Source organism: Ursus americanus, chromosome 10 (genome assembly GCF_024610735.1).
Source record: "Ursus americanus isolate L20-20 chromosome 10, mUrsAme1.1.p, whole genome shotgun sequence".
NCBI classification, from domain to species: domain Eukaryota; kingdom Metazoa; phylum Chordata; class Mammalia; order Carnivora; family Ursidae; genus Ursus; species Ursus americanus.
Window position 1 is genome coordinate 29,730,652 of NC_142136.1, and position 27,383 is coordinate 29,758,034.

The following is a 27,383-nucleotide window of genomic DNA, read 5'->3' on the forward strand; positions in this document are numbered from 1 at the left end:
CGGCAGCGAGCCCCAGGGTAAATGTACTTTGAGGGTCATTTGTCCCTAATCCTGGCAGGACTTCCTGGTGACACTTCTAACGTGACCTGCACCTTCTTTTAAACTTCTTAACGTATGTAACCAGGCCAATTATTTATATGCAGTGTAATTGAACTACATTTCCTCCAGCTACGTCCAAGTTTAATTTCAACCTATTTTTCTCATTTAAGCTCTTGCCCTGCCTTCTCTGCCCAATTCCTGCTTTTCATTTCAAAAGCAGTTTATGAGTCTCCTCATTGTTGAAACACTCTTGAGAAAGTGAAATGTGACTTACCACCAGCTAGCCTGACTTTGTGTGATGCAGTCTTGTCTTGGACAAAGTGGAGGGATTTATGACCTTATTTTCAAAGAAATGAGTCATTTCTGGGTATGTTTCCAAGAAACGGACAACTTAATAGTAAAAATATTTGTCTTTACGTAAGATATTTGTCTTTATGTAATATATAGTAGAAAGTATTTATCTTAATAATAATGTTTTAAAGTAAGACATGGCCATACCTAAGAGAAGGAAAGAACGGGACACAGGATCTCCCATCAGATGAAGGGAAAGGATGAACACAAGAGTACTGACAGCAAAGACGACTGAAGGTGACTTTTGTGAGAACACCCATAACAGTAACAGCATCCCTCCATATGTATATATCGCTACACATCAACTTTTTTTTAGTACTGTTTTCAATTTTTAGTAAATTTTTAAAAAAGTTTTATAGTGTAATATTTTTAAATTACAGAGTCAGAAATAGAGGCACTATTTCTATTTCTATTTACGAGTCTGGAAATTAGGGGAAAAATAACTATTTGACGATTGTTACATAAGGTACATTGGTGATACAGCAATACAGGTCAATTTTGCAGAAAAACTTGGATTCTGTAAATTGCTTTTGCACTGGATGAATTTTGTGACAACTTTTTGAGGTAAGCTAGTTAGGCTATACTGTTTACCTTTAGTGACACTGTGAGAACTGGAGAATGCTCCACTTTGAAAGAATGTTCTGGTGATTGTGGGGAGCAATGCCACATATGTGGTTTAGGGGGTTTGGGAATTCCAGGCTGCTATTGATTTGGAATCCAGATTCCCTCACAGACCCACCTGCTCTCTGGTGAGCACTGCCTCCCACCAATCCTCATGACCAGCATCACATCAACTACCTACCAGAGAGAAATTGGTTTATTTATTTAATTAATTTTTTTTTTTTTGAAAAATTGATTTACTGATTACTATTGTTGAGGGCCTATTACATGCAGGTCACCCTTACTAGATTCCAGAGATTTATAGACATAATCCTTGCTTTGGAGGTGACAGTTAGTGAATAATAATATTAATACTAAGGATAGTTTCCCTTCATGAAGTAAGCATCTCTGTTCTAGATGTAGGGATACAAAGATAAATTAGACATAATCCATGTCTTCTGGGAACTCATGTTTATTGCTGAAGATAAAAGGTTGAATCAGATACTGTTCCTGTACTTAAAGGGTACAATCAAGTAAATACTAGTAAATATAAATAATAATAACAATAATAGCTTCTGTGTACCTTGATTCTACTCTTTAAACCTTACTCTTTGCAACTGTATCTTAATAATTAATTGGGATAATTAGTTGTCCCAATTACAGAGAAGGGTTTAGGATCAGGAAGATACAGTGAGCTTATATTCATCACCTGGGCAGAGTATTGTGGAAAAGAGATCAAACGCAGTCTGACTCTACAGCTGGCCCCGTTTCCTCCGCACAGTAACGTAGAGGCTTGTTGCTTAGCGAAGTTTTATCATCAATCAGGAAGGCTCTCTACATCATCTGCCGTGTTTTCAGAAGCATAATTGCCCAATGAAATGCTCTAGTGAAAACCAGGGTGGGAAAGCACACAGCCTCCGTGGTAGGCACCTCAGAAAGAAGGGGCATGTTAATTACGGTAGATCCATTGCAGTAAGAAACAAAGAGTCAAGAATGTGCGATGGCTCAAACATAATAGTTTATTTCTGGCTTATATAATGCCCTAAAAGGTATTCTTTGATTGCTGCTTCCTTGTGGTGATTCAGGGCCCCAGGCTCTGTCTACCCTGTGGCTCTGCCATGTGGCTCTGCCGTCCTCTCCGCAGCTTTCACGGTGGTTGTGTTTGTTGTATCAGGCTGGCGGGTGGGAAAGAGCACAGACTCCTGTGCACAGAAGTTCCATGCGCCAGATCGACGAGTCGTGCATGTCCCTTACAGTCCCCTTGTTAGGATTCAATGTTGTGGCTAAGCCTAACTCCAAGAGAACTGGGCGTGCGGTCCAGCTATGTGTCCAGGGAAGACAAGGACTGTGGCCACCAGTCTCAGCCCCAAGGTGGGTTTGCTGCACATCCATACTCCAAGCACAACTAACTTGGCAGCACTAGGGTGTCCTGTGAAAAGGAACGTGTTTTGGGGGTTATAGCCCCAGCAAAGTGGCCCGAAAGTTCTGGTTACAGTATTTTGTGGAACAGAGTAGGAGCAGGTTTCTGAAGGACAGAGAAGTCAAGGTGTGGTCAGGAAACAGAGCTTCAGCACTGTTCACATTTCCAGAGTCCTTCTCCCATCTGTAAACTTTTATGAGGCTCTTAGGTTGGCTTTTAGTTGGTGCAGTCTCTGTATCTGATCCAGAGTCTCAGCAGGGCACGGGGGAGCGTCTTCTTCATAGCTTTGCCCTGGACCGTGGAAAGTGGTGGAAGGCCACGGAGCCTTGGGCTCTCATTTTTTCCAGCTAATGTTCACTTAGCCTTTGGGATAATCATAGAGGACTCAGCAGTCAGCAGGATGGAGAAGAAGAGGGTGGCTGAGGGATGAAGAAGCGGACAATTGGAGCAAAAGCAGAAGACATTTTTTCTATTCTCTAAATCTCTGTTCTTTCCCTCATTTCCCTTCACTGAATGTGACTTTCCTCTCTGAGAGAATATTTGTGCAGATCACCTGCCTCATGGGCCCCCTCCATCATCCATGTTATGTAAAATGTCTTCGGGGGACATGTTACCCAGAAGTTCCATGGGGAGAAGAGTCACGGGGCTGGCCCCCAGGACAACTACAAAGGAGGTGACATTATTAGGCACCTTTCTTTTTCATTTCATGTCTTTCCAGCAGGTGCCTTTCCTGGGTTTACTTCTAGCTTTCTTGGTTGGAAACATACCTGATAAAGGGTTCTCTATAAAATTGTCACTTTTGTGTGGGGCGTGGATATTTTTACTGTGTCAGACTGCTCTTCTGTCATCTTCAGAACAAAGCCTTGCTGATGGGATTTCTGACTCCCCAACAATTTCTGGGGGTTGTAGCCTGGGCAAATCCTCCTAGGTGCTCTCAGAAGGTGTAGATGGATTCTTGAGATTCCTATTCTTGAGACCAAGTTTTTTCTGGTGAAGTTGGGTGATTTTATTCAAGCCCTGAGTGGGGTCCATTTTCCTATATCCACGGAACAAATCACTGGATAAATCTGAGAAAGTACTCAGCTACCACAAATCATTTCCTTTACAGGCCGGAGGTTTTCATCTTTAGACAATGCACCGAGTTAGACAATTGGTAAATTATGAAGCCATTATTTAGTGGGAGAGGTGCCGGAGTTGGAACATTTGATCTACACTTAAAATTGAAAGCAGGGGTTCTTAACATGTGTGCGTTCTAGGTATTAACAGATTTGATGGCACCCTGGAAGTGACTGAGTCTCAGAGCAGCCACGATTATAGTTCAGCTGCTGTCATGGTATAGTTACACCTGCCAGCGTGTAGAACATTCTTCCTCACTCCCACACCACTCACCAGTTTCATTGGTGCCCATCTTGGTAGACCTATTGATTGCCCTGAACTCTTTCTCTGATATACCAACAAGGTAACATTCTTGTGGGTTATAGTGAACAAACAGCCTTTATTTGGATCCCGACAAATTATGTTCTTTAGCCCTTATTCGCAGCAGACTGTCCTCTACTCTGTAACATTTAAATGAAATTATGGCAATGCACCATGCAAGGGTACACCATGAGTAGTTGCCCCTTACTGTGGACCACTGTGAGTTCTAGAAAGGGTTGAACATACAAAGATGAACATTGAATAGCTTGGAAAATAGCACAAGGCTACTTTATTTAAGGAGGGTATTGTGGGTTGAATTATATTTCCCAAAAGGATATGTTGAGGTCCTAACTTCCAGTGCCGTGAATGTGACTTTATGTGGAAATAAGGCTTTTGCTTATGTAATCAAATTAAGTTGAGGTCATCCTGGATGATGGTGGGTCCTAATTTGCTGGTGTCCTTATAAGAAGAGGCAAATTTGTGCCCAGAGACACACAGGGAGAATGGCACGTGATGAGAGAGGCACAGATTGGAGTGAATCAGCCGCAAGCCAAGGAATGCCAAGGATTGTTGGCAAGCGCCACCAGCCAGGAGAAAGGCATGGAACGGATTCTCCCTCAGAGCCTCCAGAAGAACCCAACCCTGCCAACACCTTGATTTCAGACTCCCAATCTCCAGAGCTGTGAGAGAAAAAATTTCTGTTGTTTTAAGCTCTCTAGCTTGTGGTGTTTTGGGCCACACAGGAAACCAACCCTGAGGGTAATGTCGAAACCAGTCATTTCCTCCACCAATGTTGTTCGGTTACAGTTGTGCCTTGTGTCATGGAGACCCTGGAGATGCCTACTGGTGGGAAAATGACTTTGATGCAATATTGCTTCCATTTGGAGCCGAGAGAAATTCTCTCTCTCCCTGCCCCCTTCCCCTCTTTCTCTTCCCTCCCCCACTACCTCTCTCCTGGCATCTTCGAAGTTCACTCATTGGTAAAAGCATCACAGTAATAACCACACTTTCTTAAAAAAATGTGTGTTGACAGGGGCCCGTGTTTTTCTCTTTTCTTTTCAGATGCTGAGGTTTTTAGTGAGCCCTTTCTAGTCAGTACTGCAGGGTTTCCATCAAATAACACTTGAAGTCTTTTCAAAGACCTGCAAGACTGAAAAGATTGCAGCCTGTAGAACGGGGAGTAATTGGTGTCACACACCCTCCTCATTCTTACAAATATCTCCTCTTCCCTCAAGGGCGGGAACCAGGAAAGGGAGGAGGTGCAGGGGGGGTGGCAGTGCAGGGCGGCACCACCGAGAGAAGAGGAACTGGCGTTTTGCACATTACTCCCATCTGCTGGGTCCAAGGGGCCTGTGACACCACCCCAGCAGTCCCACGGCTGCCTTCGATATTTGGAAGGGAAGAGGTTGAGGTAAACGCAACCCAATTAAGCATGTGGTACTTTAATCAAATAAGGATTAAGGGCAAGCAAAGACAAAAATTGTAGCTTTACTCATTTCTGGGAGATAATTAAGTCAGACTTACTGTGCAGGGAGAGAAAGGATATGATAAGTTTATCAAAGAGAAGACCTTAAGTTCTGCAACATTAAGTTAATGCTCCACATCAACAAAGCGAAGAAATCCCCTCCTGGCGGGGTGATACGGCCCATCAGGATAGTTAGTCGCTATTAAGAAAGATCGCAAAGGGTGAACAATAAAATATCCATAGCTATTTGAGCATAATAAACTCTTATATTGAACAGTTGGATGAGATGGTATTTTATTTTATTTTATTTTATTTTATTTTATTTTATTTTATTTTATTTTATTTTTTTAAAGATTTTATTTATTAATTTGACAGAGAGACAGCCAGCGAGAGAGGGAACATAAGCAGGGGGAGTGGGAAAGGAAGAAGCAGGCTCCTAGCAGAGGAGCCTGATGTGGGACTCGATCCCAGAACGCTGGGATCACGCCCTGAGCCGAAGGCAGACGCTTAACGACTGAGCCACCCCGGCGCCCCGAGATGGTCTTTTAACTGGCTGCATAAAATACAGAATTTTCCAACACAGAAAGGCAACTCACTTTTTTGCCATTGGGAGTTCTCACTGAACATCCCTGCTGCCCATTTTAATTGGTAATGTATTAATTGAAGGTATTATTAACTATTTAATTGAAGGTATTAATAAAATTTCAGAACATACCACTAGTTATAAATATGTATAATATCTGAAACACACACACACACAGACACAGTGTCTGAAAAAGATGTTTTCTCAGCTCTTATTTTCCTAGAGAGAGCTCATGGCAACCTCCTTCCTGAAAATTCAACTTCTTTTATCCTTTCTAGTCATTGATCAACAAAATGCATCTACATATATATACTAATCACCCAGCATGTAAAGAATATATTTAATGTGTATTCTTACTCAGTGTTTATTTCATAAGTAACTGTCATGATCAGGGTCCTTGGGTTGCAGGCAACAGAAAATGACTTTGGGCAATCGAAGAAGGGAGTCTCCTGGAAACTTACCAGGAACTCAGCAAATCACTTGGAAAGCTGAGAATCAGTCTTGGTAATAGTCATTACTTAAGGCTGCTCTGGGGGCTGGGAGTGTTTTCAGAGCAGGAAGGATCATGTTTGGGCCCCACAGGTGGGAAGTGTGAAATTCCAACAACTTCTTCTATCCCAGTATCTCTCACATAAGATGCAAATCCTGGAAGACAGCAGCTGATTCTTCAGGCTTCTGGCTTTTCCGAGGAAGTGTGGAGAAAGCTGGTTAATTTGACATTCTTAGTAGGATGCGGGCACTGGATTTACTGTCCTACCAAAGCAACAGACGGGGAAAGAAGTAATTCACCAAAAGGAAATTTGTGCCCTATAGGAAGGAGAAGAGAATATTGAGCTGTTAAAAATATTAAACACACATGCACATAGATCTCTACTGCAATAGTTTGTATTTATGTCTTTACATTTGATTTAAGTTATTGCACATGCATACACAAATGCATATTATATTACATAGACCTATGCTACTTTTAAATAATATCTTGCAATGATAATGCTTAACCGATACTTCACAATCAAAGTTTTATAGATCTGATGTAGATTTTGAAGGCCACGAAACACTTTTAAAAAATATTTATTTATTTATTTGAGAGAGAGAGAGAGAAAGTGAGCAGGGTGGGAGGGGCGGAGGGAGAAGGAGAGAGAAACTCAAGCAGACTCCACGTTGAGTGCAAAGCCCGACGTGGGGCTGGATCTCATGACAGTGAGATCATGACCTGAGCTGAAATCAAGAGTTGGACGCTTAACCGACTGAGCCACCCGGGTGCCCCTTTGGAACACTTTTTTGATGATTTTCTTCTGGAAATAATTTTCCCTAATCTGAATGATTTATTTTTTAAGGTCTAGCAGAGACAGAATGAGGGTAATGTATTGAATCAAAACACATCTCTTGATTTATGAGATGCCTCAATAGTGACTTGGAGTTGAACAGATCATTAATTTGATACTTGTTGAAAAGGTAGATGGAAATGCATGGAGAGAGAGGCGTTGAAATTACTGCAGGACCACCGGCCTTTTGACATATTCAGGAAAAGGATCACAAGTATAGAAGAGTCTGGCTTATGATGCGAAACAGGTAGTTGGGAAGGAGAAGGGAATGAACATGTAATCAGCCAGTCTAGATCATTTTTGAGACTTGTGAAGCTCAACTAAAAAATTATCAGATTTTATACTTGATGAGTATGTCTTTTGTCTTGGCTTTGTTTCTAGAAAGAGTTAGTTGTTATTTAGCTATATTTGCAGATAAACATCTTGACCAAATTCAGTATAGATACTAAAATTTTATTTGATTAAAAAGTGGGGCAATCACATTCATCTACAAATACAATTAAGAAGCCTAACTTTTTAAAAAGTGTTTTCTTTTTTTTTAATGTTTAATTTATTTTTTATTTTTTAGTAATCTCTACATCCAGTGTGGGTCTTGAACTTATGACCCCAAGATCAAGAGGTGAATGCTATCCTGACTGAGCCAGCCAGCTTCCCCAGAATTACATTATTATTTTTTAATTAACATATAATGTATTGTTTGTTTCTCGAGTACAGGTCTGTAATTCATCAGTCTTACACAACACACAGTGCTCACCACAACACATACCCTCCCCAATGTCCATCACCCAGCCACCCGATCCCCTCCCCTCCAGCAACCTTCAGTTTGTTTCCTTGAGATTAAGAGTCTCTTATGGTTTGTCTCCCTCTCTGGTTTCATCTTGTTTCATTTTTTCCTCTCTTCCCCTATGATTCTCTGCCTTGTTTCTTAAGTTGCACATATCAGTGAGATCATATGATACTTGTCTTTCTTTGATTGACTTATTTTGCTTAGCATAATACCCTCTAGTTCCATCCACGTTGTTGCAAATGACAAGATTTCATTTTTTTGATGGCTGCGTAATATTCTGGTGTGTGCATATGTGTGTGTGTGTGTGTGTGTGTGTGTGTATTCACTCCACATCTTCTTTATCCATTCATCTGTCAATGTACATCTGGGCTTAAAGAGTGATTTCTATTGAAACATATTCTAGTACTTTGAAAACACTGATGTTTCTGATAAAAAAAGGCCAATTCTAAGTTATTACATTTTGAATCCTGAGTTTTTGTTAGCGGCTTGACCTAAAATCATTGATACACATTCTCTGCCAACTGAGTGCTTTCAGTAGAGTTAAATGTTATGAATTTGGGTGGACCAAAAGAAGTGTTCTTTTTTCTTTATGTAATTTCCTTTTAAATCCAGTCAAGAAATGGCTTTATTTTTTCTTAATTCTGCCATGGTGGTATTCAGTTGAGGTTTGTTTCTTTTGTTTTCCTTAGCTCTCCAGTGATGGGTAATGTCTTATTAACTCTGAGGCTGACTGGGTATGTAAGCATCACAGAATGGTCAACCCTGTAGACCCTCTTTGCCTTTACTGATACGGGGCTCTGTGAGCTTGTCAACCATTGTTAAACTGAGGTGGGAAGTGGACGGTAATGTAATTGGTCTCTAAGGTGAAAAGTCAACAGATTCCACATTACTATAATTTTCTTAATGCAAGACTCTTTAGCCATGGCGTTAGCGTATTTCGTGTAGTCTGGAAAGCAGCAAGGCATATATAAAAATGTGAGAATTGCAAACAAAATCATAAGCAAGTGCCCTTAATGTGGAAATAATAGTTCCCTGGGACCTGGAGGAGGTCTGATGGAGAACCTGCTGGGTCAGAAAAAGAACTAGATGATAGAAGAGGACTTGTATTAGGGGAAGAGAAGCTAGAATGCTACCGCTTGGGGAGAGGTGGGCTGGGCTTCTTTCTCCGCATTTCCTCCTGTCATCCTACTCCCTCTGTGCTCCCTCCCACTCCTCCAAATCCCTTAGAAACCTTTGTCTATGGGGGTGGTTGCTATAACTGGGTTTAAAGGCTTTTCTCTATTATTCTTACAAAATCTCCCTGGAGTAGGCTAATATTATCACCATCTTACAGATGAAGGAACATATGTCACTAGCCTACAATTATAAAGAAAACGGCAAAGCAGAGATTGTCCTGTACTTAGTTACCTAGAAGAGGTTCACGATGTTCACGTGCTTAATGCTGGAGTAAGTGGCGTGGTGGTTCACAAATATGTGGAAAATTTCAGAAGGAAAATTGCATCCCCACACCAAGGATTTTTTTCTTCTTTTTTTTTTTCCTATAAACATTTCAGAGGGAAACGTCTCAATTCTCTCAGAAAACGAGAAAGAAAAAAATTGTCTTCCCCTCTCCCCAGAGCATTTTTTAAAAATGGGTTTTCATACCTCACCCCAGAGACAGGGGAAAATTGGGTACTGTCTCAGGCTTCCGTATTTTGGAAGGTCCTATATTCGCAGTGGAGCCAGGTCTTTGGAGTCCAGTTTCTGCAGGAAGCAGCAGCAGGAGGGGTGGCCAGCGCAGATGCTGAGACAGCCTAACCGCGTTCCCGAATGATTAGCAGCAGAGGATGGCCTCTCTCTCGCCCTCAAGTCACTGAGGCTGAGATCGGGGTTGGCTGCCAGGCAGCGTCCTGGTGACATACCCTTTAGGACATACGTTGGCAGCCTTCTTGGGATCCTTGTTCCCCTCCAACTGTTTCTTTTGTTTGTATTACTAATCAAAATCTAGGGCAAGGAAAAGCATTAATTTTGTAATATTTGATCTCAGAGAGGAGGAATTATGAGAAACACTTGTGCTATACTGATTCAGTGATTGATTTGTTTTCTATTTGAACTCCATCTGACACATGAGCTTCAACAAGTCACAAGTGTCCAAGCCTCAGTGAACTCATCTGTAAAATGGATCCCATCTTCCAGGTGTTGACAGGATGTTTTGAAGGATAAGTGAGTTAAGATGGGTACAGCTGCTATACACAGTAGAAGCGGGTCTATACTGGGTACTTCGGGTTATAATCCCAGGTCTTTCAGACTAGGTCTGAATTCTGCCTTTTGGAGTTACACGTTAGCGGTATCTGTGTAAACGTCAACGTAGAAATGTGTTGACAGAGCACCTTGGTGTTCGGAACTCAGGTCTGTGGCTTTCGTAGATTGGTCATTACTCCAATCTCTCCCAGTTTGTGTGATTGCCACAAAATCACGTAAAAGTGGTGTCTCATGTTCTCCGTTTGATAAAGCATCCTTTACCCACCTAGGGCTTAATAAATTGAAAGTTTTACTGATTAGAAAATAATCAGGTGTTAAGAGAAGCACAAAATGTACTATCATTTTCTGAAGGTTAATAGGCTTTTTCTATTTCTGTGTTTCCCTCCACAGCATTACCATCTAACATGAGGCTGCTTCTCCCGATACAGCAGAGATTGAAATGTCACAGCAGCATGATCAATTAGATGATGGAGAGGAGAGGCATTTGCTACCTGACCTTAATCCACAGGGCAGGAGTGACTGCATGGAGAAGACTGAATACAGACAGACTCCAAGGCAGAGGAAAGCAGCAGAGTGGAGTTTAAACGGGCACAAAGCAGCATACATGTTGACTCGTGACGAAAAGGACATCCTCAGGATAAAGGCTTATTATAACGTGTACTGGGTGGTTCACTTACTCGTTCAGTTCTGACTGAGGACAAAATAAACACCTTTAACAACAACAACAAAAATATGGTAGAAAAGGAAGCAGGTAAGTTTTTGCAAAGAGTCTAGATTTTAGATCACGTAATTTGCTGAACCAAAGTGACAGGGAGAAAGATAGACGCAAACGATTTGCGGGCTGTCTGATGCTCGATGAAGAAGGCAGTGGGAGATGTGACTAAGGGACCACGATAGCTGTCTTCCTGTCTTTAAAGTGCTATCCTTGGAAGGAGGGTTAGACACGTTGTGGTGGTGGGAATGACAGAGAGGAGGGGTGTGACTTACTGTAAGGAATGGCTTCCCAATATTTGGAATTTGACCAAGGTCCTTGAAGCAGCCCTGCCCGGCTCCCCTGGGGCTGCATCAACGGATAACCGTGGTTGTAGAGGGATTCTTGCATTAAATGAAATGACTTCAATCACCCGTTAATATGCCTGCTCTGGAGCTTTACACCCCCTCTGCGGGGTCTCAAATGGTTTTGAAGCTTGTTGAGGAGCAGAACTAAATGAACTTTGGAGCTGCTTAGGCTTTGATAGAATCAGTCCTTCTCAGCAGCATGTGTGCACATCGTGGGCCTGGGAATGGTTGCTAGTCTATTTTGATTATGGACAGCTGGTGTTAGCTAAGGGCTTTATCAGATTAGTCATCCCTAGTAACAATGATATGAAGCGTTTCCCATGGATTATTAGTCGAGATCTGTTGTTTTCTCTTTTAGGTTTATACTTATTTTTCTTTTCCATTTAAGCACAACTCAATGTAAAAGGGTTGTGGTTGGGAATCTGTTTCCCCAAATAAGCCACTATTTTTTCCAGGATCCATTTGGTTGTTTCTATTTGTGGAGTTCCATTGTGAGACGTCAATTTATCATAGCTGTGGAAAACTAGCAGGAGGTTCAGAGGAAAGCCGTGGAAACGATGAGGACCAGGAAAATGAAATGCAAACATGAATCCTGGGGAGGTGAGGTTGAGGATAATGTTTACACTTGTTTGCATGTCACTTTCCCTAGCACAGCTACTCAAATACATATATGTTGATTAACTTGTGTAGGACTTGGTTACAACTGTGGTCTTCTAGTTTACGAAGGCTAATGGGGATGGTGTTTTCTACTGAGACCTGGGTATGAGCTTCAGGATGATCACATAGTAGGTACTCCATATTTAACAAATATTCATTGGATTAAATTGAATTCAATGTTAGTTTCAATACAGGCATCCTGCTGATAGTAAAGATCATTAAACTTTAAAATGTGTTCCCAAGGAACACTGTGGCATCTTCATTTGAGAACATCTTTTAAATTGGATAGCTAATTATCTGTTTAGAATAAAAGCAGAGAAATAGTTCTGAGCTTCATAAGGACTCATACAGTTCTTGATTTCATTTGTGTGCTTTGCTTGTGTATAAGCAAAGCACTAACTCTATAATTCAGGGGTGAAATAACACATGCATAAAAGATGAGGAGCTAGAAAGAATCTTCTTATTTGAAATCATTGTTTTTTTTCTAATCCAAAAGGATATGATAGTCCTAGTTCTGCACTATCAAATTTCCTCATAAAAAATGATCACGTGTGTTCCTGAGAGTGCCCAACATGTATTACACACCTACTGTTGTCCCTGGGAGAAATTGATTCTGGGGAAGAGAGGTTAGAATAAAACTTTGACTTTTCTTGAAAAAGTTAACTGCATGGAGGACATATTGTTTCAGAACAAATAATGCCAATAAGACTTGATAATTTCAAGCTGGAAGATGATTATAATTGTGCCATTAGAGAAACTTTTTGTTCTTTTTCTGGTTGATGGATACTATGGTAGACATTTCAGAGAAGGCCACCTCTCTAGGATCCATTATCTCCCTTCTCCTACTGCCTCTATTCCCAGCCAGGAAGTTTAGGTGACATTGACCCTCCCTCCAGGTATATAATTAGGTGGCTCTGATTTGGTTTCATCTAATTGGCATATCCCAGTCTCCCTGTCCCTAAGGGAAGAGCATGTGACACAATCAGGCCAATGAGAGTGTGAATTCCAGAAGAGATCTTCTCTTCCTCTGGATGGTGTGGGGAGGAGACGTGAGGGCTGACATTGCTGCAGCCATTTTGCTACAAAGAGGGAGAGCCCAGATTCCGTGAGATGACACTTATTAGCTCTCTGTTCTTGAGTTTCTTCATCTTTAAAATGAAGATGATGATAGTACTTTCCTGTAGATTTGTTGTTGAAATTAAATTGTTTAACTTATGTAAGGTGCTTAGGAATAGTAAGCACCAATAAATGATACTTGTTAGTAGATATAGTATATTTCCTCTATTTTAAGAAAAAAAAAAAAACCATCATTTCCCCTCCCTGAGCTCAATAATGTTTTTGACCTGAGCTGTTTGGTTAATTGTATTTAATTTCAAAAATTATTTTCTTTTCCATTGGCTCCACACTTAAGTGATCCCTGCAAAACCATTACTGAGTTTTGGACTTTCCAGAAAATTGGGTTTTCCAGTAATACATTGTCCATGTCAGCATTTAAATAATGAAAGCTTTGGGACTGATCTCTAATCTAAGAGCCCTCTCTGGACTTCTTGTACCTCCAAAATACCCAATTTTTCTTGAACTGTAGCTCTGTCGGGGAGTAGTTTTGCAGAGAAGGAGGAGTTGTGAGTGAGAGGAAAGAAGATCGAGAAGGAAGAGCTGTGATCCTGTTTGTTAGCAGTTTGCACAGACTGGACGTGTTTTCACATGGTAAGTAATGGGGGCGAGGCGGAGGCATCTGGGGAGCTCTGAGAAGTCTGAGCTAATAAAGGTCTGCATGTGCCTGTGTTTGAGAAGTCAAAAGCTGCACACATACGGAGGCTTCTCTGCTGTTCTTGCTGTCCCAGGAGCATTTCTTCCTTTAAGATCCATGTTGATCTGCTTATTATTTTAAAGATAAGATTAGCAGAGATAGAGAATAATGGTTGGAATCCATTCTAGAAGAGATTAAGTAATGGATTTTTCTTTGGAAAGGAACTATTCCATTTTAGTAAGAAATTTGTGAAGTTTTTGGTTGAATTTGACAGAACAAAGACATCTAACATTTGTGAATATTCTTGTAGTGCTTTGGGAGAGATAGATCGGAACCGTGCGAAGATAGGCACATTTAAAACAAAAAGGGTCAGGGTGTCTGGGTGACTCGACTGGGTGTCTGCCTTCAGCTCAGGTCATGATCCCAGGGTCCTGAGATCGAGCCCCATGTCAGGCTCCCTACCTCTCTGCCTCCACCCCCCCCACTCATGCTCACTCTCTCTAGTGCTCTCTCTGTCTCTCTCAAATAAATAAATAAATAAATAAATAAATAAATAAATAAATAAATAAATAAAATCTTAAAAAAAATTAAAACTAAAAGGGTCTACAACATAGGTCACCGGTGGGCTGAGCTGTGGGCAGAGGGAAGACTTGAAGGGAAACTTCCATGTTTTTACTCTATATGTAGAGTACATCTGTGTGGTTTGAATTTTATTTGATGGCAAATTTATGTATTACTTGCATAATTTTAAGAAATTAACATGTCAACAATCTCATTGAAGTTGAAGGTTATATTTCTATGACTAATTGTTCAGATTCAGATTATTATAATCCTACCAGGTGTTTATGATACTTGAGTCACCTAATGATTCAGGTGAATTCGGACTCTGTTAAACTTAAGTGTTGGGTACACAGCAAACTCCTTATTTATATTCGGGACAGTATGTAATTGAATGTTTCTGAAAGACCACCTTTCTGATCCCTTCTTTAAGCCCCCTCACAGCCCCCCCCCATTTTTTTTTAAAGATTTTATTTATTAATTTGACATAGAGAGACAGCCAGCGAGAGAGGGAACACAAGCAGGGGAAGTGGGAGAGGAAGAAGCAGGCTCCTACCGGAGGAGCCTGATGTGGGACTGGATCCCAGAACGCTGGGATCACGCCCTGAGCCGAAGGCAGAGGCTTGACGACTGCGCCACCCAGGCGCCCCTCCGCCATTTTTAATACTATAGAGGTTTGGGCTGTATTTACATCCGCAATGACTGTTTTGCCTGAGAGATTTGTTCCGAGATAAAACAGCACATATTTATGGATATTTATGACTCTTGGCTTTCACCATTTCCTGCTGAGTGAAAATCATTTGCCTTGTGAACGGAACTTTGCAGTAACCTCACACTCGTAGTGACTGGAACTTTCTGCTGCAGTTAGAGCCAGCAGCTCATGAAAAGTAGAAGTTTCAGGCGAGATGGGCCCTTGGGTCATCCAGCCCCACCTTTCAGTTCATATATGGGGAGAAGTTGGCCCAGGATGCTCAGAGGGATTTCCAAGGTTCTTGCATTACTCTTAGGAGCAGGATGGGGACCAGAAGTCAGCTCCCCTGGCTCGTTCTGCTTCCTGACACATGCTGTACTGAGGAGTCACGCAGAAGTCAGCTTGCTCACTTCATTTGCACTCTGGATGCTAGAACCAGAGTTGAACCATGTGGGTGGGACTTGGGGAATCCAGATGACAGGGTGTGGAGTTAGTGTGATAGAATGTAGTTTAAATAAACAATAAAATGCAGGTTTAAACAGAGGAATATTTTACATCTCTATAGCAGTCTGCAAAGATTATTTTCTTTCTGCTTATAAAAATAATACACGCTCAATTTAGTAAATTTTTGAAAGCATAAAGAAGAAAATTAAAATTACTCTTAACTGCATTGTCAAGAAATGATCAAGATTAATATTTTGGAATTACACCCACATACATACATGTATAATCCAATCAGATCATGTTGCATCCATAATTTTGTATCCTGGTTTTTTTCACTTAATATTATATGATGAGCCTTTTCCCATGTCACTGAACATACTGCAAAGAACTTGATTTTTTAAATCGCTAACTAGCTAATATTCTCAGGTCGTTCTTTTTGGTTTTTATTGTTTTTAAATGATGAGCCACGAGGACTGGATGAGGTGGAATAAATCCTGCTACAGAATGAAAAGAACAGGTGCTAAGGTTTGGTTCTGTGATCTGAGACGTCAGCATGGAACGTTTGGTGACAACGTCAGTGGAGAGCTGTCAGTCTCCCGCCAGCAGCAACATAGGTCATGAGAGGCAGGTGACAGAAAGTCAATTCAAAGACACACACTAAAGACAGTGTAATAGTTGTTTTTTTTTTTTTTTGTCCTCTCTATCAGCATAAATTGATCATGCAAAGCACCGTTCTGACCACAGACTGGTACCTCCAGGCCGCCGCGAGACAGAGCCCTCATCTCCCGGGTGGACGCAGATGCCTAAGCGTGGTTCAGCATTCAGACGTTCATTATCCAGCCTGTCCCCCTTCGACACACGGCTTTTAGATCGTCCCGATCGTCCCTGCTTATTACTGTTCGCCAGAAGCAGGGCCATTAAAGGAGGAAGAGGTAAAATTGAAAACTGTCCACTTTGTTCCTCGTTAATCAGTTCTGCTTAAAAGGTGTGATGAAAAATGGGGTCAAGTATTTGAAGCGCTTGCCTTCCTCTCCTTCATGAGTTCTGTGTTGCCATAGATAATTGAGAAACCTCAAAGATGCAAGTCAAATTCAGCATCATGGCCAGTTGATCACTTGGGGCTGGGTGGCAGCTTAGCCTGGTAGGTCAGAGGGGACCCCACTTCTGAAAAGGGCGGAGCAGATGGGGCTGAGATGCAGGTGACACCCAGCCTCCCTCTGGTGCTCGGGGCGCAACATGCCGTTCCTCCCCTCTCTCCCCACTTCCTCAGATGCCTCAGATTATGTTGCTCATTAAAGAAACTAATTATACCTCTGCTCCAATGAATTAAACAGAATTCAGGTAGGGAGCGTGGTACTTCAGGAGAACAGAGAATTTATGTAATGATTTCAGGGAACGTTCCTGAGTCTGATAAATATGCACAAGGTACTGAGAGCAATAAAGATGCAGGGGTGTTTTGCTTTCTTTGTGTTTTCATTGTGAGTTGGGTGGATGATGAGTCTGTTGCCGGCAGGGTAGGGTTCCCTCCTGTGCAGGAATGCCACATTTGCAGCGCTTGGTGGGGAACGAGCTAGGAATGTGATTTCTTCCTTTCTCGAGCAATTTTCTGCCTGCCTGCATGAAATGCTAATGAACGTCTCACACATGACAGAGCAATGAGATATATCCTTCCTTTACTATTTTTGGCAGATTCTGACTTTACAAAGTTTAGGTCTTAATGTAATGGTGACGAGACACTTAGAGTAGACCCTTCTCCCTCCTCCCCCAAATCTGTGCGCCGGCTGCTGCTCTCCCAGCGCAGAGCAGATGTGTTGTGTCTCCGATTTGAAATGAGCTCTGTATTGCTGTGGTGCCCCAGCAGCCAGTCTTCCTCCATCATTCCTCTGTGTCCACGTCTCTGGGAAAAGTCTAGCTCCAGCCGAGGAAATCTTGAACTTCAATCTCAGACCAATTCAGACATTTATTATTAGTTATAAATGAGTAGCATTAAAGCCTGATTTTATTTATTATTTTAGCTAGTCGGGTTTGGGATAGGGCAAAAATAGGGAGTTGAACATGCTATGGGCTGCAGATTAAATGCTTAAATGACTTGATAATTATACCATGAAGTAAATGTGCTCATAGGGGGGACTAAATGGAAATGACTTCTGGTAATCAACTTTGGATTTAGGGACTTGGTTGATTGGTGGGGCCAGTGGGAGAGTGTCATTTGGGGCATGGTGGCCTTTGCTGGTGGAATTAATGGGTGGTCCTCTGATACTCTTGCCACTTCTGCAGCAGGTCCCCGTCAGCTTTGGTAAGTGACAGAAGAGTGTATGAGGCCCAAGGATGGAAGCTTGTGAACTGCAGAGACAAATGGAGATGCTGCTGTGGGGGGGAGGGGTTCTGTTAGTGTTGAGGATGAAGAGCCCAAACGTGGGAGGTTGGGTTCATCCTGCTTCTTGTTTGCACCCCAAGACTGCCTGTGGCAATGGGTCACAATTTATTTCGGCTGCAGAAATGTGAGAGAGACAAAAGAAGAAAGAGATGGATTTTGCAAATGCCGTAACACTTAGAAAGATCCAGAGCAGAGAGGAAGATGGGCCTGGGGATACATTCCCCAGCGTGAATCCAGCTCATTCAGAGTTGCCTGGTTCTCGAGGTTCAACTCGGCTTCCGTATCTCCTTGTTTCCATTCCATCTCTGCCTTCGGCTCTCCTCATTCATCTTCTCCGTGACCTCAGAAATTCTCATGTTTGATATAAAGTTAGTCTCCAAAAGCCCGTGGTTGTAGAATATGCCAGTTAAAAGGGGGCGCCTGGGTGGCACAGTCGTTAAGCATCTGCCTTCGGCTCAGGGCGTGATCCCAGTGTTCTGGGATCGAGTCCCGCATCAGGCTCCTCCGCTAGGAGCCTGCTTCTTCCTCTCCCACTCCCCCTGCTTGTGTTCCCTCTCTTGTTGGCTGTCTCTCTCTGTCAAATGAATAAATAAAATCTTAAAAAAAAAAAAAGGCCCTTTGATCACTCGTATGCCCAGGAAAAGATGCATATCCTCTTTTGTTCCTCTTAGTTTCTGTCCCATAGGAAAGAAATGGAAAGATGTCACGATTGGATAAATAAATTGGGGGTACACTTGGTCTGCTATAGACCTGATCTCAGGATGGCCTAGGGAGGTGAGCTCAGAATAATTATTAAGTACTGAGAAAGATGAGTTGGAAAGGTCCTTAAGTTTTCTGAAAGAGCTTCAATATTTGGAGAAAAAAAAACCTAATAAACTAGTATTTGTGGCTGGAATAGCATGGCTGCAAAAGTTTTATTGAAGATTATGGAAGTGTCAAGAATGTAGATTGGGTTGACCTGAGCTGGCCCACGCCAGCAACACCAGGCAGGAGGTAGAATTTGAAGCTTATGAATCTATAGGATGTCCTTCTCACAGAAGAAGAAGGATAGGAAATATAAATGGATTCAAAAAAGATTTAGTGGATAACAATAATGGGTTATAAAGGAACTTATAATTATGTGTCGGGAAGATGCATTCCCATCTCTGTTTTTAATATTCTAAGTATTATTTTTAACTAATTAAAAAACCCACATCCTTTTAGCAATTTAGAGAACATGAAAAAGAAGAAGAAAATAGAGATTAACTATAATCTCATTTTACTTTTAACATTTTGATGGATTTGCTTTCACTTTTTCCACACTATTTTAAAATCATCTCAACATGGCTGTGAGTTCAATTTTGTATGCTGCTTTTATATTTTTATTTAAGCCCAAAGTTTTCTCAAGTCTCCAGGAAGGCTTTCTTTTATTTATTTATTTTTAAAGATTTTATTCATTTATTTGAGAGAGAGAGAGTGTAAGAGAGCAAAAGTGGTGGAGAAGGAGAAGCAAGGTGACCATTGAGCAAGGAGCCTAATGTGGGGCTCGACCCCAGGACCCTGGGATCATGACCTGAGCCGAAGGCAGCTGCCCAACCAACTGAGCCATCCAGGCACCCTGGAAGTCTTTCTTTTAAATGTCATTTTAAGATGCCATTGACTTTAGGACGCATTATTATCTTACATACTGTTATGAAAGGACAAAAATGTTTCTAATTAAGCTGTGACACAAAGCCTTGATGATCGCCTTCCATGAAAAATTTGTTGGTCATACCAGCCTTTCGATGCTTTGATATTTCTTTCTAGTTCGGGGATTCGGCAATTCTTTTGCCTTCAGTTGCATTATGTGGCATGTAGAAGAAATACATATACATACACACACACACATATTTTTGTGTGCACATATGCAATATATATATATATTTGCATATACCTCAGAAAACAAAATGTAACATCTCTTCATCTACTTATGTTCCATAAAGTACTCACATGATTTGTTGCTTTGGAACAAAATGTGGAATAGTGATCATTCCTCCTGTGACGAATATTTGCCTCGCCAATATAAAATTTGCCCACTGCTGTTCTGTTTACATGCCTTTCTGTGTACACAAAACTTTTCGTCGCGATGCTGAATCACAGTGTTGCTTTGAAGACATTTTAAGTAGCAGTGAAATCAACATGTGTAGTACCAACAATGTGCATAATTCAACTGAGGTAATGACAAGATGACCATCTGTGACCACGTTCATGCGTGCCTGGCGATGACAGCTACTTTTTGCCTACTGCGGGTCTGATGGGGATAATAAGATGCTGGCTACTGTAAGACATATTTCAAGTTCAGGGAGGTGGAAGAAGGTAAATCTTAGCGTCGATGGATGCACCTGAATTTAATTAATCATTTTGTTATTCTGGGTCTTCTATTTACAAAATTTATGTATTTATAAAAAATGGGCTTTTTTTCTCTCATAATACATTTGCATTTGTGGCTATTTCTTTGGGATAGATTCTGAGAAGCGGAATTATTCAGTCGAAGGCTATAAACATTTTTAAGGTCTTTGGCATATATTTCCAAAAAGCTTTACAGAAATTATATAGCCTGAAGAACAATGTGATTTTGGTTTCCTAAACTTGTCTTTATGGAAGAGACTTGTGGAAGGCAGCCGGCAAGACAGCATCAAAGATCCAAAGCGATGGTATGTGGCTTTGGGGCTAGGTCATACAAGATCACAGCTCCCACCCTGCTCTTTTGGAACACATATTCTGGGGGAAGCTAGGAGCCCTGTTAAGGGAACAAACATCGCAGCCTCCAGAGAGGCCTCTTTAGGGAGGAACTGAGAACCAATTTGTGAGTAAATCACCTTGAAAATGGGTTCTTTTGTCCCATTCAGGTCTTCAGATGACTGTAATGTCTTGCAAAGAAAAACCACTGTGAGACTGTGTCTGGATTTCATGAAGGAGGAAAGTCTATGTTAAATCCAGATTAGTATCATGTAATATTGCAAACCTCTTATCAAATTGCATTGTCTTGTATATTAAACAGAGCCATTTAGAATAATGTGCATTCCTCTTGAAGTGGAATGTTTCCATTTTCCTTGAGTTGATAGGTCTGATCCCTGTGGCTTTGGGTGTTTGTCTTGCAGATGCTTAATGTGGACGGGATCCAAATGTATGTCAAATTGAATATTGCTGGATATTGAGAGTTCAAGACAAAACAGGAAGGTCAAATATCTGTGTGCTATGGAGAAAGATCACAGCAGCCATTTGATTCAATTAAATTCGAGTACTTACTGAGCATTACTGCAGCATGTGGTAGCTAGTACGAGTGCAGTGGTCACAAAAACCAATGATCATCCTACCTGGGTGGAGATTACAATCAAGAGGCACCATAACTCATCCCAGATTTCCTGAATTGTACCCTCATCTTCTGTCATAAAATGTAGGCATCAAGGTATTTGCAGGGTGCTGAAGTTGGGAAAGGAGCATAAGATGTTTCACTGGGAGTAGGAGTTTTTCTCTTTCTTATATAGATTTTCTTAGAATTCATTAGTTGACTCATTCTTTACCCTCAGTCCTGTGTGTGTATGTGTGTCTGTGTGTGTGTGTGTGTGTGTGTGTGTCAATAGCGTGTGTGTGTGTGTGTGTCAACAGCGTGTCACCAGCATGTCACCAGTATAATTTCCTGAAATTCTGAGTGCCAAATAGGGTCTGTCTGCTTTAGGTTATCCCAGGACCTCAAAGGTCTGGGTTTCCTCCCAGGATTGGAAATACTGTTTGTGTTGGTGGCTTGCTCCTCTTGGGTTCCTTCTGTCTGTACGTCATCCTGGCCACCCTCAGAGGTGGTGTGAGACAGTGGAACGTTATGGGAACGTGGAAATTTGGAGTTATAAGAACTAGGTTTGAATCTGGTTCTTCTATCTCTTTAGCTGAGTGTGATCTTAGGAAAAATGCTTAATTTTCTTGGTCATCATCGCTCATCGTTTTTATAGCAAGCTTATGATAGAGATACAATCAAGTCCATTTTACACTTGAGAAAACAGGAGTTTAGCAAGGTTAGGTAATTTTCCCAAGAGCCAGGGTTCAAATACATGGAGTCTGATTTTAGTGTCTATACTTCAGGACTTCTTTATGTCAGTTATTAAGGGCTGAACACAGTATTTGGTGCATAGGATATCTGCAATAAAGTGTAGCTATTATTGTGGCTGTTATGACTGAGAACCAAGATGATGGAAGAATTTACTAACGGGGGAAACAAAACCTGAATGGCGGACCTGTGCTCGAGTTATTTTGGAGTACAGAATCATTCTCCTTCGACCTCTGACCCCAACCACATGTAAGGCTAACCTTGATTAGAGTGGTAAATGTCAGTCGTAATTGAAAGATCTAATTTTTATAATTCTATTTCCTCTGTGATGAAGAATTACACTTTTGACATTTTCAGTTAATGCTCTAGATAGCCGTGGATTGACATATGTGGTACTAGGGGCCTTAAACCAGGAGCTGAAATACAGAGATGAATCCCTAATGAGTTATGGATCCTGTTAAAAGATGAAAGTTAAAGAAAATAGCCTCAATTAGTGCTGTTTTGAGGTGTTTAAAAATGCTCATATTCTACATGCATAAAAATAGGGTGAAATGTATATAGATTTTCATAGACGGCAACACATACACAATTCTTGGCAGTGAAGCACTGTTATCTCTGGCTCAGCAGGGAGAAATGCGGTCCACAATCCTTATCATTTCCTTCCCTGTCTTATTAGCATTTCAGAGGTTAATCCTCTGTTAATGCATCTTCTCAGAGCACTTTCCTTTTTCACTCCCAAGTTTTATTTATTTATTTTTATCCACCAGAGAGAGATACTGTCCTCCTCTTTTTGGTTGTATTTAGGTAGGGAGTCGATGTTGTACAAATGTCATATTTAAGAATGGCTTTCTCATTCCTTTTTTTTCCCCCCAAGTTTTCTGTTACATCTGAAATAGAGTCTATGCTCCTGGAGAGGATGAAAAAAATCATTTTATGGCCATAATCAGAACAAAAACTATTGCAATTATTTTTCCTTCTTTGAAAGGGAACCAAACCTCGTTTTGATTTTGACCCATATCATCTTGTATGTTAGCCAGATAGGGCAGTGACTTTTTGCTATAAACATATCCACCCTTACAAGTCTCTGAAGAGGTTGAAGAGCTTGAGATATGACCACCAAAACATGTGTTCTGGTTACCAACAGGACTATGAAAACTGAATTCAAATAATATCTGTTAATGGAGCCATTTAAAAAACGATTCTTTAAAATTATGCTAAATAAAGTTCAACTTCTCCAGATTTGTGTCGGATTTCAAAGGGATAATGAAAAATAAAAATCCCAATCAAAATATTTCTGTTTTTAAAGGAAGAGGAGAAGAGAACTCATTGCTTTATACTTATGTAAATACTTATAAACATGCAAGAAAACCAGTTTTATTTCTAAAGTATATGTCAGTTCTTTTGAGGTGAGAAGTCAGACTTTCGGCCTGGGACCTAACTGAAATCATTTATTGTTCATGATTTAGTGTTTTTGTTTGTTTGTTTTTAGAGTTTATTAGTTTTCCAGATAAAATACTAATAATAAAAAAGAACTTTTCCTTTAATTGTACACTACTTAAATGAGAATGTACTATTGATTTTGTCAAAAAAGAAATAAGTACATTTGAAAATTTAGGACATCTTGCTCATCTGGAATTTGGCTAGGTCCAGTACCTCATCACCCTTTAAATATTTTTTTCTAAATAAATTTACACAAGTGAATGAACCTAAAATATTTTGTTTGGGAATTGTCAAGAAACTCCAAAGTTGTGACTCTTAGTGTGTATTTATTGAAAACTGTAAGAGCCAAGAAAGGGAGAGCCAATTTTAGGAGCCTAAGAATGTATAATTAAATCACTCTGCTTTGTTCCATAGCAGGGACTGAGGACTAACAGAATCCCCTTTCATCTCTCCTATGTTGCTGTTCGTGATAGAGACAATTCATATGATATAGAAGTTAACCTGCCTCATGAAAAAAAATGTAGTGCAGTTTTCTGTTTCTGTTACTGAATCACAATCCTTTCAAACTCTTCAGCCCAGTGCCTTTATCCCTACTAGAGAACTCGATCCGAGCCCCCCTGCAATCTGTGTGTGTAGACAGGCATAAAAGTACCAAGGAGTTATTAATGATGGAGAAAATGGAAGATTAACTTCTTTCTTAAAAACGGAAAGGCATCGCAGAACATGTTCTTTGATTTTACCGAGGTATGAGGGTCTGGAAAATGTCTTATTGAACTTACAGGTATTCTTTATGGGGTCTTAAATCTGTCTTATATTGTTGTTTCCTCCCATATGTTTATTGTCAACTAACAGCTTAGAACTGATGAGCTGTGTGGAAATGTTTTGTAAAGCTGCAGCTCTTCCTTTCTGACAACTGTTTCTTTTGTTTAACTCAAACCTCTTCTTAAAAAGAATACATTTGGTGACAGCATTGGTAGACATAGAGGGTATTACACTAAGTGAAATAAGTCAGAGAAAGAGAAACACTGTATGGTGTTTATATGTGGAATTTGAAAAACAAAACAAGTGAACAAACAAAACAAAACGGAAACAGACTCATAAATACAGAGAACAAACTGGGGATTGCCAGAGGGGAGGGGGTGGGGGTGGATGAAATAAATAGATGAAAGGGATTAAGAGGTATAAGCTTCCAGTTAATGAAATAAGTAAGTCATAAAGATGTAAAATACAGCATAAGGAATATAGTCAATAAAATAATAATTTTGTGTGGTGACAGATGGTAGCTAGACTTATCATTTTGATCGTTTTGTGCTGTATACAAATGTCAAATCACTATGTTGTATACCTGAAACTAATATAATATTGTATGTCAATCATGCTTCCGATAAAAAAAGAATACCATTTATGTGCATATCTTTCGTCTACAAAATATGGCCAGTAAGTGTACCTTTGCATTATGAAAGGGTGTTTAGTTAGATATAGTTTCTTTTGTTGTGATTAAAAGGATGTGACATGCTTGTGTTTTGGGAAGATCACTCTGGCCATAGTGAGGAAAATGGGTGAGAAATAGCAATGACCTGAGTGAAGGTGGCAGGAGGAGGATGGATAAGAAGGAACAGAATTCAAGGATGTTCTAGGAAATGGACTTACTGGAAGGGTGTGTTGAGAGGGGAAAGAGGATTTTCTTATGGCTGAAAAGTGCCTTACTTGGATGATGGTAAATTCCATTCATTGAGCTAGGGGATACAGAGGAAAGATGTCACTTCGACACTTTGTGGTTGAGACCTCTCTGATCCATGCGTGTGGTTCAGTTAGCACTTGATCTTGAAAGAGAAGTCTGCACTGAAGATTCAGAATGGGTAGTGTTCATCTATGAGACAGCTGTGAGTGTGTGGTTTGGGAAGAAAAAGGAGGGAAGGAAGGAAAATGAGAAAACCCAAACACAAAAGGGTGGGTCCAGGAGGAGGATGGGAGATTGAGTGTCAGAGAAGGGAGACAAGGGTGTTTAGTGTCCACACCCATCATATGAAGAGTGGTTAAGTGAATGGGCCAACTTTGGCTCTGGGGAGAGCAGATCCTTTTGAGGGTGGACTAGTGTGCCTTTCAGTCTTTGTAAAGAAGAACTAGATTCAGTTTGCACTGCTCCCAAGGAACTTTGTGGAAGTCAATTCTGCTTTTGTTTATGAAAGTATTTTCAGAGTAGAAGCACACAACACAAGATGTGATCACCTTTCAAAGCATCCCCAGCTGTCTCTCTGTTAAAGGTGCACCAGCTAAGATGTCAGTCCTGATTGGAGGGGGTTGGGTGGGTACGCTAGATGACATCTAAAATTCTCTGAAACCTGAGAGTTGATAAGGAGACTATAAATTCATACTTTTTATGAAAGTGTTTTTGCCAAATTTAAGCTCGGCTTCAAGGGGCAGTACCACGCTGTAGTGACAGAGAATGCATGAAGGGAAGTGGTCTTTCCCCTTCCTGCTTTCCCCAAATAGTGATGCCTTAGTCTCCTTTTGCCATGTAATATTCAGGCTTAGAAATTACATGAGTTGACCATTCTGAGGAAAAGTCAGACAATTTTTCTTGTATTATTATCCAATTTGTATTTGAAAATAAGGAGGTATGTTTAGCGTTGTTTGTAGTCTGATAGTGTACAATTGATGAATATTGTTTTTTTCCAGCAAACATATGATCTTTTATAATACAGACTTGTTCCTATTGCTAATTCCACATTAGAACCTGAATGTATCTTAGAGAAGTTCACTCTTACTATGGTACCACCATGCCCTAGCTATTGTACCAAAGAAGACTCAGACAGAAACATCCGTTGTTCATGGGGAATCTTTGAGAATACATAATTAGGTGGAAATAACCACCTGTGTACACCACATTTGATCCTATCACTGACAGTCAGGTGTGGCAGCACCAGGAAGGATATGACTTATTTTACGGAAGAACATCTCTGATGGGACATGTTGACCGAAGGTTGGGATGAGGACTAGGAGTAGACTTGACTGGAAGTGGAGTTGTTCATATAATTTCTCCCTCTCAGTTCCAGACTTTATTATTCTAAATTACAATTTGCATCATTCAAATGCAAATGAATTCTCAAAAGCCCTGTGTGGGTTTCATGTAATTCTTTTTGGGCAAGAGATGCTCAGTGTTTCACTTATTTGAAAGAATTCCGTGATGCAACAGATTTCAAGGAAAAAAAATGTGAATTTGAAAGTGTTTGTCCCACTGGAAGGGCTGGTATAATCATATCAAATTCACATCTGGTTTTATTTTGCTGACTGTCTCTCCTCTTGGCTTCCCTCAAGTATATGTGACTTATAAGGAGTCACATATATATATGTCACAAATATAATGCTCTTTACCTGACTTTCCCTTGTTCCCCAGGGTCTGAATCTTCCCAGAATTATAATCCTGCTTAAATATTGACTATAAAAGTGAGGAACACAGCAGAAAGTTTTGAAAAGCATAACAGGCTAACAATGTTATTATGAAAATGTGGAAATTCATTCAATAGTAACACTTCATTTTTGGCTTTTATGAACCCATCTTTCAGCCGACCAAACTGCTCATGATGCAGGACACTTAATAAGTCACCAAACCTCCCTTGGCAGTTTAACATCTTTTGTTCTAGAAGGTAAGAAAATATTCACACAGCTTTTAATGCTCTCCAGCTGTTCATTGGTAAAGACCTCAACAGGAGGCTCATAGGGAGAAAACTGTGCTTGGTTTAAAATTCTAAAGGAGACTACAAAAAACCTGACTCTCTTTGGCCTCTGCTTTTGGGAAATGATCTTCTCTCTTCTCTCATCAGCCCTGTGACACTTGTATTGCTTCACAAAACTTTTCAGTGGTGGTCCTGTGGTCACTGGTTCAGGTCACTTAGTGAACAACTAACTGGTGTGATCTTCCCTTCAGATTTTTTTCTGACCAGGCTCTTCCGGGTGGAAAACATGGTGTAGTTCTCAACACGTTCTGTGGAGAATTGGTCACGCAGGGTGTTTCATGGTGAAAAAGGTGGCATGAGACAAATCAGTCTGGGAAACAAATTTAGGGCTTGTGATTAGAGATGGCATACTAAAGGGTCTGAGAAATTCTGTGGTAAAGAAT

General features: G+C 40.6%; 1 long non-coding RNA gene across 2 annotated transcripts in view; it reads left to right on the forward strand.

The window, feature by feature from the left end:
- Positions 1–27,383, forward strand: part of LOC123801171 (uncharacterized) — a 140,860-nt gene that overhangs the window by 66,329 nt on the left and 47,148 nt on the right. For both annotated transcript variants that reach the window (XR_015725922.1, XR_006782132.2), the window contains 4 exons: positions 10,618–10,978; positions 11,742–11,886; positions 13,529–13,650; positions 16,094–16,318. This is a non-coding gene — a long non-coding RNA (uncharacterized LOC123801171). The remainder of the gene's footprint in view (positions 1–10,617; positions 10,979–11,741; positions 11,887–13,528; positions 13,651–16,093; positions 16,319–27,383) is intronic.